This window comes from Marmota marmota, unplaced genomic scaffold (assembly GCF_001458135.2).
Source record: "Marmota marmota marmota unplaced genomic scaffold, marMar, whole genome shotgun sequence".
NCBI classification, from domain to species: Eukaryota; Metazoa; Chordata; class Mammalia; order Rodentia; family Sciuridae; genus Marmota; species Marmota marmota.
The window spans coordinates 214691-225087 of record NW_026000080.1 but is presented as its reverse complement, the minus strand read 5'-3'; the positions used below and the strand labels follow the sequence as shown (position 1 = coordinate 225087).

The following is a 10397-nucleotide window of genomic DNA, read 5'->3' as shown; positions in this document are numbered from 1 at the left end:
CTTCTCTTTTGCTTGATCTAAAATGTCTTTCTCCATGGTCTGAACCTCTAACAATTTACTTAACACTCTTTCAGTTTGTTTTTTACTAATTTCTAATCTGTTATAAAGATAACGCAACCCAATAAGATAACACAAAACAAAACCGAAACAGAATGAAACAAAAACGGAACAAAAAATCGTTGTATCAATTTTCCTATTTTCTTGACATGTGCATTTGTGGTCTATTTCTATCTCTTCCTCAGGGGTGAACAACTTCAAACCTTGAGCCAACCGTTTTTCCCAGTTTGCCTGAGAAAGTTCTAGGGATAGGCAGCTTGAAACAAAAACAAAACAAATCAAAACAAGAACACATTGTTTTTTGAAATGGTCACCCATTCTCTTGCCTTCCCTCAGGGGTGAGCAATTTCACTTACCTCCGAGCTTCAGGCATTCCCCGCATGGGATGCCAAATGCCGCAGTCTGGCTGGGCACAAATCACGAGCCACTGAAGCAAGTACAAACTTTATTTCTGAACTCCACCAGCACACTCCACACACGCTCTCCGGGAACTCTTCCGAACGCCACTCGGCTCCTCCAGGAACCAACAACCGGAAAATCCCTCTTCCGGAAATCCCTCCTCCCGCACTTCCCCAATCAATGGGAACTCTCCGGGAATCCCCATGAGAACTCCAAAGTAGCGCGAGAACTCCAAAGTAGCAGGCCGAGGCGGACAGTAAAGGTCTAATATACAACCAAATCAATCCAGCATCATCTTAATGGCTTGCCTCTCAACCAATACTATTGGCAAAATGCCAGGGGCCATTCCGACTCAGCTGTGGCTCTCAGCATCAAGTCAACATTATGATGTGACCATTTATTATCATTATCGCTGCTTATACAAATTAGAGAGATATGATGGGAGTGCACTATTTTATTATTTTTTTTAGATAAGGTGCTAAAGCTGCAGTACCCTGCTTTAGCACCTTATCTAAATAAAATAATAAACTGTGTACTCGTTAGTATTCAGAGTTTTAAAATATTCTGTTTGTGACATTAGTCTACATTTTTTTATGTATAGCTAGAGGATCACTTACTCCCACCGACATAAAGTATTCCATCTGTGAGTGTATCACAATATTTATCCATGCAATTGCTGATAAACATTTTAGTAGTGTTTACCGTTTGGGGTTTATGGACAAAAACCAATTATGAAAATTCTCGTACCTCTCAGTTTTTGTTACCTTTAGCTCATTCTCCAAAACTTTTCTCAGAACCAACCTCATGCAGAAAACCTGATCTCCAAGACACTCTGTCTTGACTCAGAAGACATATTAAAGAACTTAGAGCACTTCTAGAATACACAATTTGGACCTGGGTACCCTTCTCTGGGAACTCACCTTCTGAGTTCTCTTTCATGTGCTAGTTCATGAAGGGCTTCTTCACTCTTCTAAGATCATTTATCAGAATGAAACTTATTTGTCAAATTAAAACAAGTCATCTCAAATTACATGGTTTCACAAAGGGAAAAGTACATCAAAGTGGGATTTCTGTGACTTTTTCTGTGATATTTGGGGGAGTTTTTAAAGGATGCCTAGACCATTCTGAGTCTTGACTGATCCCTGCAACATGACTGTTGTCGTCACCTTTGGGATCCTTCAGCTGTGGATATTTCTCCAGCAAAGCAATTTAGCCCTGTGTTTTACTACTTAGTTTTATGCTAACACACACATCCTTCATATTCTCTCCCCCTCTAATAGATTTGTAAATGAACATTTACAAACAAGCAGCACTCCCTCTCTATCAGAAGCTGGGGATCTGGGTGTTAAATACTAAACCTTTGTCTCACCTACTCATACCAGATTATCTGGTGTCTACTCAGCTATAAAAGAGAAGGGGGCACTACCTGGAAAACCGTTAGAGGTCACATAGCACCCATTCATCTTTATTTTGGAAACTTATGCAAAAGGTAGCTCAGGAGGAAAGGGCCAACCAGATGAGTTTGAATTACACATTCTGAGGGATCTTGGGCCTTGGTGATGTTCCTAACCAAGCCACCAATCTACATGCCATAAAATATTTCTAGCCTGGGAAATACAGATGCCCCAAGAGGAAGACTCTACTATCTGGAGAATCTGCAGAAGTATCACAGGGACATTAGCTTAATTCCTTAAAAAGAGTTGGCACAGTCTGATACAGATTTAGAGATTTAAAATCAGGCTATTGTTTTGCTAGAACAGAAGAGCAGCTGATTTCTGGAAGTTGGCCTATTTATTGTACAGTAACTCTCCATTGCTTTCAGTTTCCATCTGAATTATGTTCACAGGCAATGCCACTTCAGGCAGCCTTGGATGACCTAGGGGGTTGTTTGTCGGGCCAGAAAAACCTTCACACTGATTTTGAAACAAAATCAATGATGTGTTGAAACTTGTAAGGTCCCTCTGAAAGTAAGGGCAACTTTATCATACTGAAAATTAAAGCTCAAGTTGTTTTAACTTCCCAACTTCCTCAGGCTGAGAATGGAAACGATGCCCCCCAACCCCACATGCTTTAAAGTTACCTCGCTAAATCTGCATTCTATTACTATGACAATCTATTACTGCCTTTTGTCCCACTTTGCCATCACTTCCCTAATAAAATCTTCCCTTGCCCTTGAATTTTTGAAGATGGCAATTTGAAATGAAAAGGTTTTCTCTGTCTTCCATCAAAGCTGGTCTTGAATAAAAACTCTTTTCCTGCCACTCTGCCTCCTGAGGTTTTGATGGAGTGAGGAGGGGTAAAGTCTTGCCTCTTGTCCTCACAGGGAACAGTTCTGCGAAGTAATACTGTGGGCAGTTTGGAGGGGAAAACAATTTGGAGGGAAAAACATGTTTAAGTGTTCCAGCATTTCCCATTATTGTTATTCCAGAAGAAGTATATGATATTTACTCTTTCAAGTGTTTCTCCAAATAGCCAGTCATTTCATAGGCTAAATTTGTGGGGTTTTTATAAGCACTGATGACCTGGCCAGGAACTATTACTTTTTTTAAAAAAATATATATTTAATTGTACATGGACACAATACCTTTATTTTTGTTTATTTAGTATCTATCTATCTATCTATCTATCTATCTATATATATATATATCTATATATAGATATATATAGATATATATATATATAGTGTGGGGGGTCGAACCCAGTGTCACACATGTGCTAGGTAAGCACTTTTTTTTTTTTTTAACCATCTCCAATTCATTCTACCTGCTGCCTGCAGGGGGCGTTGTTGAAACACAAATTGAGTCACCATTCTTACAAGTTTTTAAAAAATGAATTCGTAAGTCTTCCATTACAGTTGGAATGAAGCCCAGTCTCCCTGCCAAGTACTGAAAGACCCTACCCAACTGGGCTCTTGCCTGTCCCTCTTCTCATCTCCCTTTGTCTCAGCTTTACCACCTGGCCCTTCCTTCAGGGCCAAACACATCAAGCTCTTCGTCACTGAGGACTTGGTACACAAACTCTTCCCTGCCTGGAATTCACATCCCTCATATCCATTCTAATTTTGTGCTTAGTGAAAATTCATCTTAATTCTTTTCCTGATGAAAAGATCACCAACTGATTAGCCTCAGCTGGTTCTACACTTTCTTTCTACAACACCAGCTTGTGGCACCCTGTGCTAATCCTTTGTAATTCTTATAAGATATTCAAATTCTAAATGTGGTGTAATTCACTTGATGTCTTATTCCTGAATTGAGACATACAAGAACACAAAAACTGCGATTGTTGCATAGCCATGTTTCTTCAGCACCTTCCAAAGGTTTCCCCTGTGCCAATAGGACATGGCCAGGTCAGTGTAGTAGCCTTTTTTCCTACTGACCAGATGCAATTATGATGAAAAGTAGTCACTTTGACCTCACTCTGGATCCCGTGTGAGTTTTTCTGTCTGCACTGTGAATGTATAAATCAAATCAGAACATGAACTCATAAAGGCCCGTTTTAGTTAGTCTTGAATTTCTGACTAGAATCATCTCCATCACCATCATTTTGTTAGCTTTTCATGTATTTTCTATGATTCCAAAGAGATGATGTCTCTAAAATATTCAGGTTTATTACAAAATCAACTTGTTTTAGGAATTTTGCTCAGATTTGTCCATATATGTACTAGAGTTTTAGATTTTATTCTTAGTTCAATTGTTTACTTAATATTCTGAATCAAAATGAGAGAAAAATTGTAAGTAATTTCTAATTTTGAAAATGTTTTGAACTGAAAACATGTGAATGCTTTCAACACAAAAAGTATTGAAAAATATTAATGAAACAGAGCACCTTTTATCATGTATTGATTAAGCTACAAAAAAGAGAGATCTGAGAAATACAGCAGGTACCAGATGTGGTGGCACATGCCTGGATTACCAGAAGTTTGGGAGGCTGAAGAAGGAGGGTTGCAAGGTGGAGGCCAGCCGCAGCAATTTAGCAAGGCCCTTAGAAATGTAGTGAGAGGTCCTATCTCAAAATAAAAAGAGAGGGCTGGTGATGTGGCTTATTGGTTAAATGCACCTGGATTGAATCCCTGATTACCACCCCACCACCAAAAAAAAAGAAAAAAAAAATACAGCAGAAATCTGAGGATTAGGTCATGTTGCTTTGTCTTCTCCACAGAGAGGCAATTTAAAACATTTGACACCAGGGGATGTTTGGTGAAGTCTGGAGACATGTTTTGAGGTCATAGCTGGTTTGGTTACCACACAGGTACTGCTGGCATCAAGCAGTTAGTGGGCAAGCATGCTGCTAAACTTCCCACAGTGCACAGAAAAGCCTTCATGACAAAGCCCTATGTAGCCCAAAGTGTCCATCCTGGGGAGGCTGAGGAATGGAGGGCAATGAAGGAGGGCAACTCCTGCCACGTGGAGTGCAGAGGATTCCCAGAAGCATAGCACCGAGCAATTAGAAAGCAGCACAGGAAGCTATGCTCTATGAATTTCAGAAACGGACTAAACTAGTGAATAAACTCCAAGCGAGAGGCTTCTGGGATTCTAGTAATGTTCCATGCTTTGATCTTGGTGGATGTTTAATGATGCATCTGTAAACCCCAAGCATCTGTACAGCAAAGATCTGAGTACAGTTGTGTATGCACATTTGGTCTCAGTGACATGATTTTTTCTTAAAAAGCTATGTAGTTGGGCTAGGGATGTGGCTCAAGTGATAGCGAGCTTGCCTGGCATGTGCGGGGCACTGGGTTCGATCCTCAGCACCACATAAAAAATAAAAAAAATGTTGTGTTCACCGAAAACTAAATATTAAAAAATTCTCTCTCTCTCTCTCTCTCTCTCTCTCTCTCTCTCTCTCTCACTCTCTCTCTCTCTCTCTCTTAAAAAAAAGCTATGTAGTCCACAGAAATATACAGCTAGAAAAAATATGTTTAATAACATCTCACAGGGAAACTGTTTTGGGTCAAGGTTATACTTAGTGACGATGGATCAGACTTCATTCCAAGAAGTATGTTTTCTACCACATGAACAAAGGAATCAAAATCATTCCCATCAACACAAAATATAAATGCAGATAACATTTCTATGAACTTGGGACAAACACATGTAAATACCTACTTTCCTACACACACACACACAAAACACACACACACACACACACACACACGCACTGAGAGCAAAGTTTCAGCCCATGAGAACAACAACATTCCTTTCTTCTGACTTAACTAAAATAGACACCTCTTCCTAAAAGAAGCACAACCTGAAATCCATATGCCTGATTAAAAATGAAATATAACTGTAGAGATACATTAATCCAACTTTGTTCATGTGCCAAAACAAAGATTGAAAGGTGTGCAAATAACAGTGAGGCACAGACCCAGCCCAGACCAGCAGAGACCAAATGGAAGATGAGCAGACAACAGATAACAGAAGTGAGAAATGTGGTATGAACCTGCAGACAACGCTCTTCAACACAGGCAGTTCAATACTTCCACAAGTTTTTTGATAAGACAAAGCAAAAATTTAATTTCTATCATGTTTAATTATGGTTGTACTCTTTGATGTTTTATATAGGTTTGTGGGCACTGTGCATTGTTTTCCTGCCAGAGGCATAAACATTCACCCCGACGCTTATATTGACTTGATAATGTTTTTTGAGTAAAAGTTGGTATAATTGGTATGAAAAGTTTCACTAGTTTCATTTTCAATTAAACTCACATCTTCTTTCCAATGACTTGATTATTCATTCCTATTACTATAAAATTATTTACCTACCATAAAGTTTAATTTTCCAAAATGCATAATGGTTCTAAAATTCAGTTCAAATAAGGCCAGTATTGTGTCTGAACACCAAGAAGTGTTTTGATCACTGACACATGCTGGTAAAAGTTTGTCATGGACAGTTCTTCCAACTCTAGGCGATCACCATGCTGGTTTCATTGGGAATCACTGCCTCCTTTTTAATTTTTTTTTTTAGTTGTAGATGGGCACAATACCTTTATTTTATTTGTTTATTTTATTATGTGGTGCTGGGGATCGAACCCAGTGCCTCATGCATGCTAGCAAGTGCTCTATCATTGAGCCACAATGCTGGCCCAGGGACTCACTGCCTCTTAATAAAGCTCTGCAGAAAGTCTTAATGTTCACTTCCTTTTTTTAGATTGTAGATGAACACAATACCTTTATTTAATTAATTTATTTTATGTGGTGCTGAGGATTGAACCCAGTGCCTCACACATGCTAGGAAAGGGCACTACTTCTGAAGTACAACCCCCATGCTGTTCACTTCCTTTTGATTTCAGAAATAAGTCTGATCATTTTTCCCAAAATATGGCATCTTGCCACCACCCTCAGCTACCTTAGCAGGTGGTAATCAGAATCCACATGAGCCTTTAGGGTCTTCTACTTTGTCAATATTATAGACACATACTATTTCCTCCTTTCCACTCTACTGCATCAGGGCATCTAGTTTTATCTAAATCTGAGAGAATTTGAGTAAGGCCAGTCCCCAAGAAACAAGTCTTTAAAAAAGCAGCCTGTAATCATGCTGTTCTATTCCACCCAACTAACTTGGGATCCTTAAACAAATTGATCCATACCTCTTCAGAACTTTGCAACTCAAGAAATCTGGAGAACGAGAGTTTTCCATACCTATGTGACTAGACTTCCTTCTTCCTCTGAGGGAGAAGGACAGAGAAGGCCACTAGGACCGTCACTGCTTGCTCACTCAGCCTGTACCTCACAGCAGAAGAGACCAGGGCCTTCCATCATCATGGGCTCTGGCTGTCAAAAAGCACTAAACAGAGAGGAGACTGGTCACCTTGGGCTTGAATAATGGTACAATATGACAATTCCAGGCCCATTCCCAGCTCATCTCATATTTGTGCTCAACTCTGTCACCACAGAATCCAAGTCTCTGTCATTCCACATATTTTACCCCTCTTCAGCTCATCACATTGCCTGCACCTGTGCTGGTCTTCTACACTTCTCCATCTTTACGAATGCCTTTTCTGTCCTTCTAGAAACATTCATAATTTCAGAACTAGACATGATGTAGGTCTCTCTCTCTCTCTCTCTCTCTCTCTCTCTCTCTCTCTCTTTTGCTTTCTCCCACCCCAACTATTTTTCCTCTTTGCCTTTTAAAATATCTATATCAGTTTTGACATCCATTATGCCTTATCATTGACAACCTCAGCAAAACCCATTCTTTTCTTTTCTCAAAATTGTGAATGTATTCAATACCTGTCTTCTTCTTCTTTTTTAACTCCACTCTTGTCGTCATTCGCAGTGACTTCAACATGACCACCCCAATATGCTGACTTCTCAATTCCTTCCCTTCCAAAAATATTTTCCTCCACTAAAGTGAAACACCCTGTATTCACATTGTGTTGGTTAGTTTGATGTCTTCAGTTGGCAGGGTCACAGTCACCCATATGTTTGATGAAACATTTTCCTGTGTGTTTCAGTGAGGGCATTCTGTAGGAGATTAACATTTACACTAAGAGACTACCAATAATTCAAACTATTCCCCATTTGTGAATGTGAGTGTTCCCTAACCTGTTTGTTAAAATCTTAATAGAAGGAGAATACTAACTTCTTCAACAAACAGAGAATTTTCCATCAACCTGCCTTTGAACTTCTCCTGCAACATTGACTCTTTTTTTAAGAGAGAGAGAGAGAGAGAGAGAGAGAGAGAGAGAGAATTATTTTTTAATATTTATTTTTTAGTTTTTGGCAGACACAACATCTTTGTTTGTATGTGGTGCTGAGGATCGAACCCGGGCCGCACGCATGCCAGGCGAGTGCGCTACCGCCTGAGCCACATCCCCAGCCCAACATTGACTCTTTCTGGTTCCATCATGGACCACATGCAGACTAGAAGTGGAAAAATGGCTCTCCTGGGTCTCTAGTATGCTGGCTCACCTGGTGACTTTGGACTTGCCACTCTCAATAATTGCATGGGCTAATTTCATAGATTAGGGCTCTTTTCACACAGATACACATTTGTTTGCTTCATTTTCTCCATGACTAATACACATGGCTCCATTTTAAAATTACAAATAGAATTATCACAGTGAATGCCTCTCACATTTCTATTTTCTTCTCCATTCATCTTATATTCTATGGTCCTGACACATATTGTCTCCTAAAAATAAAAAAAAAAGCAAAATCAACTCTATTTTGAGCCTTTCCTTCAGACTGTCTGAAGAAGAAAGGTGGCAGGCTTCGAGGGAATTGGTCTCTTCTTTTTCCACGTTTTCTGACTGCCAGAAGACTCTCTGCTCTCCAGAGCCTTCCTATGGGGTTGGTGAAGCCATTACTGAGTCTACATCAGGACTGAATGCCTCTTCTTCACAGTGCCATCTTTTATACCCTTGCATGAGTGTTCATCTCAGAAGTTTTTATTAGGGAGCCCTAATAAAAACCTTAAATGCAAATGTGAATCTCATGATCTGCTTCCTGGGGAATCCAATCAGCAGTTGATTTTATCAGGAGAGGTCTGAAATCTAAGATGCTAAGATGAGATTCTGGGTCTAGATCATGGGCTGTCAGGATGCAGGAACCCCAGTGGTGCTAGGTGTGGCCTGCTTGGACTTGGCATGATGCATCTGTTGCTAATATTTTCACTGCTGCTGTCTCTTACTAGAATCTCACCCAAATTCCCCTTTCCAAGCCACTGAACCCATAACTCCACTTCTAGGAGTTTCATTGGTGGGGCTCAGAGCTGCCCCTTCCTCCAGAGAAATTCCCTTGACTAAATGGGAGCTGCTCTGCCAGGAGCTTACCCAGCCTCTCCCTACTGGACAGCCCTCAGATTCTGACTGACTGATGTGGGTACAGATGTCCAGCTCCTTTGCCTTAAGGAAGGGCTAATTCAGGCACTATTTGGGCTACAGAGGGTCCCAAGGGATCAGGCATAAGGTAATTTCACCTGAGACACAATCTTTTTTTGTTTTGTTTTTATTTTCCTGCTCTCTCCTGTCTCCCTTAGGCACCCTCAACAAATCACTTGGACAAGAATCTGTTCCTGAGGCTTTGCCTCTAGAGAATCTGACAAAAGGCACTACCAATCCTGCATTGTGGTTTATACATGTAAACTTTATATGAAGGTTCCAAGTGTGCTTATAAAGAATGAATACTTTACTGTTGTTGGGTGCCATGTACTACATTACTACATTAGGCCACACTTGTTATCATGATTTTCAAAGTATTCTAACTTTACTGATATTTTTGATCTGTTATTCTTTGTCTGAATTACTGAAATACATGAAGATAACTTTTACATCTCTCTGTATGGAAATTTTAACTTTCCCTGTTCTTGAATTAATTATAATTGGCCATATTCATCCTTGAATCATCAACTTCAAAGTTATTCACCTTTATTCTCCTCCAAAATAAGTCAAGGACTTACTTCAAAATATTTATCCACTCATCAGGGACAAAAATAACAAAATATAAAAACCAAAGGCCTGTCCCCAGTGAATGTACTTCCTCTAGCCACTATCTACCTGCCTGCAGTTACTACCCAGTACAATAGTCCTTACAAAGTATTAATACTTCACTGGTTGGGTTTTAGATCTCATAATCCAATCACTTCACCTCTGAATATTCCTGCATTAACACAGGAGCTTTGGGGAGACCCCTTATATCCAAACCATAAGAGACCCCATTCCCCATCTTCAGAATTCTCACTGGACAAGCCCAGCAGCTCATTACTATACCTGTGTCTGCTTGGATTCTGCTCATTTCAGGCCAACACCTGGCCTCCATGTGTCAGGCCCTATCATTCTCCATCAAGAGGTCCAGTTGTGAAAAGTCACTGTCCCCTCTGCCCTACCACTATAGAGAGCTCCACTGAGTTTGCAAAGATGCCAAGATTCTTCACTCATGCACATTCTTTTTTCCCCTTTTTTGGGGAGGTGGGTAGGTACGGGGGGATGAACCTGGGAGTGC

At 40.1% G+C, this 10397-nt stretch overlaps 1 protein-coding gene across 1 annotated transcript in view; it reads left to right on the top strand.

Annotated features, from left to right (window-relative positions):
- Positions 1-10397, top strand: part of LOC107158257 (guanylate-binding protein 7-like) — a 130393-nt gene that overhangs the window by 51408 nt on the left and 68588 nt on the right.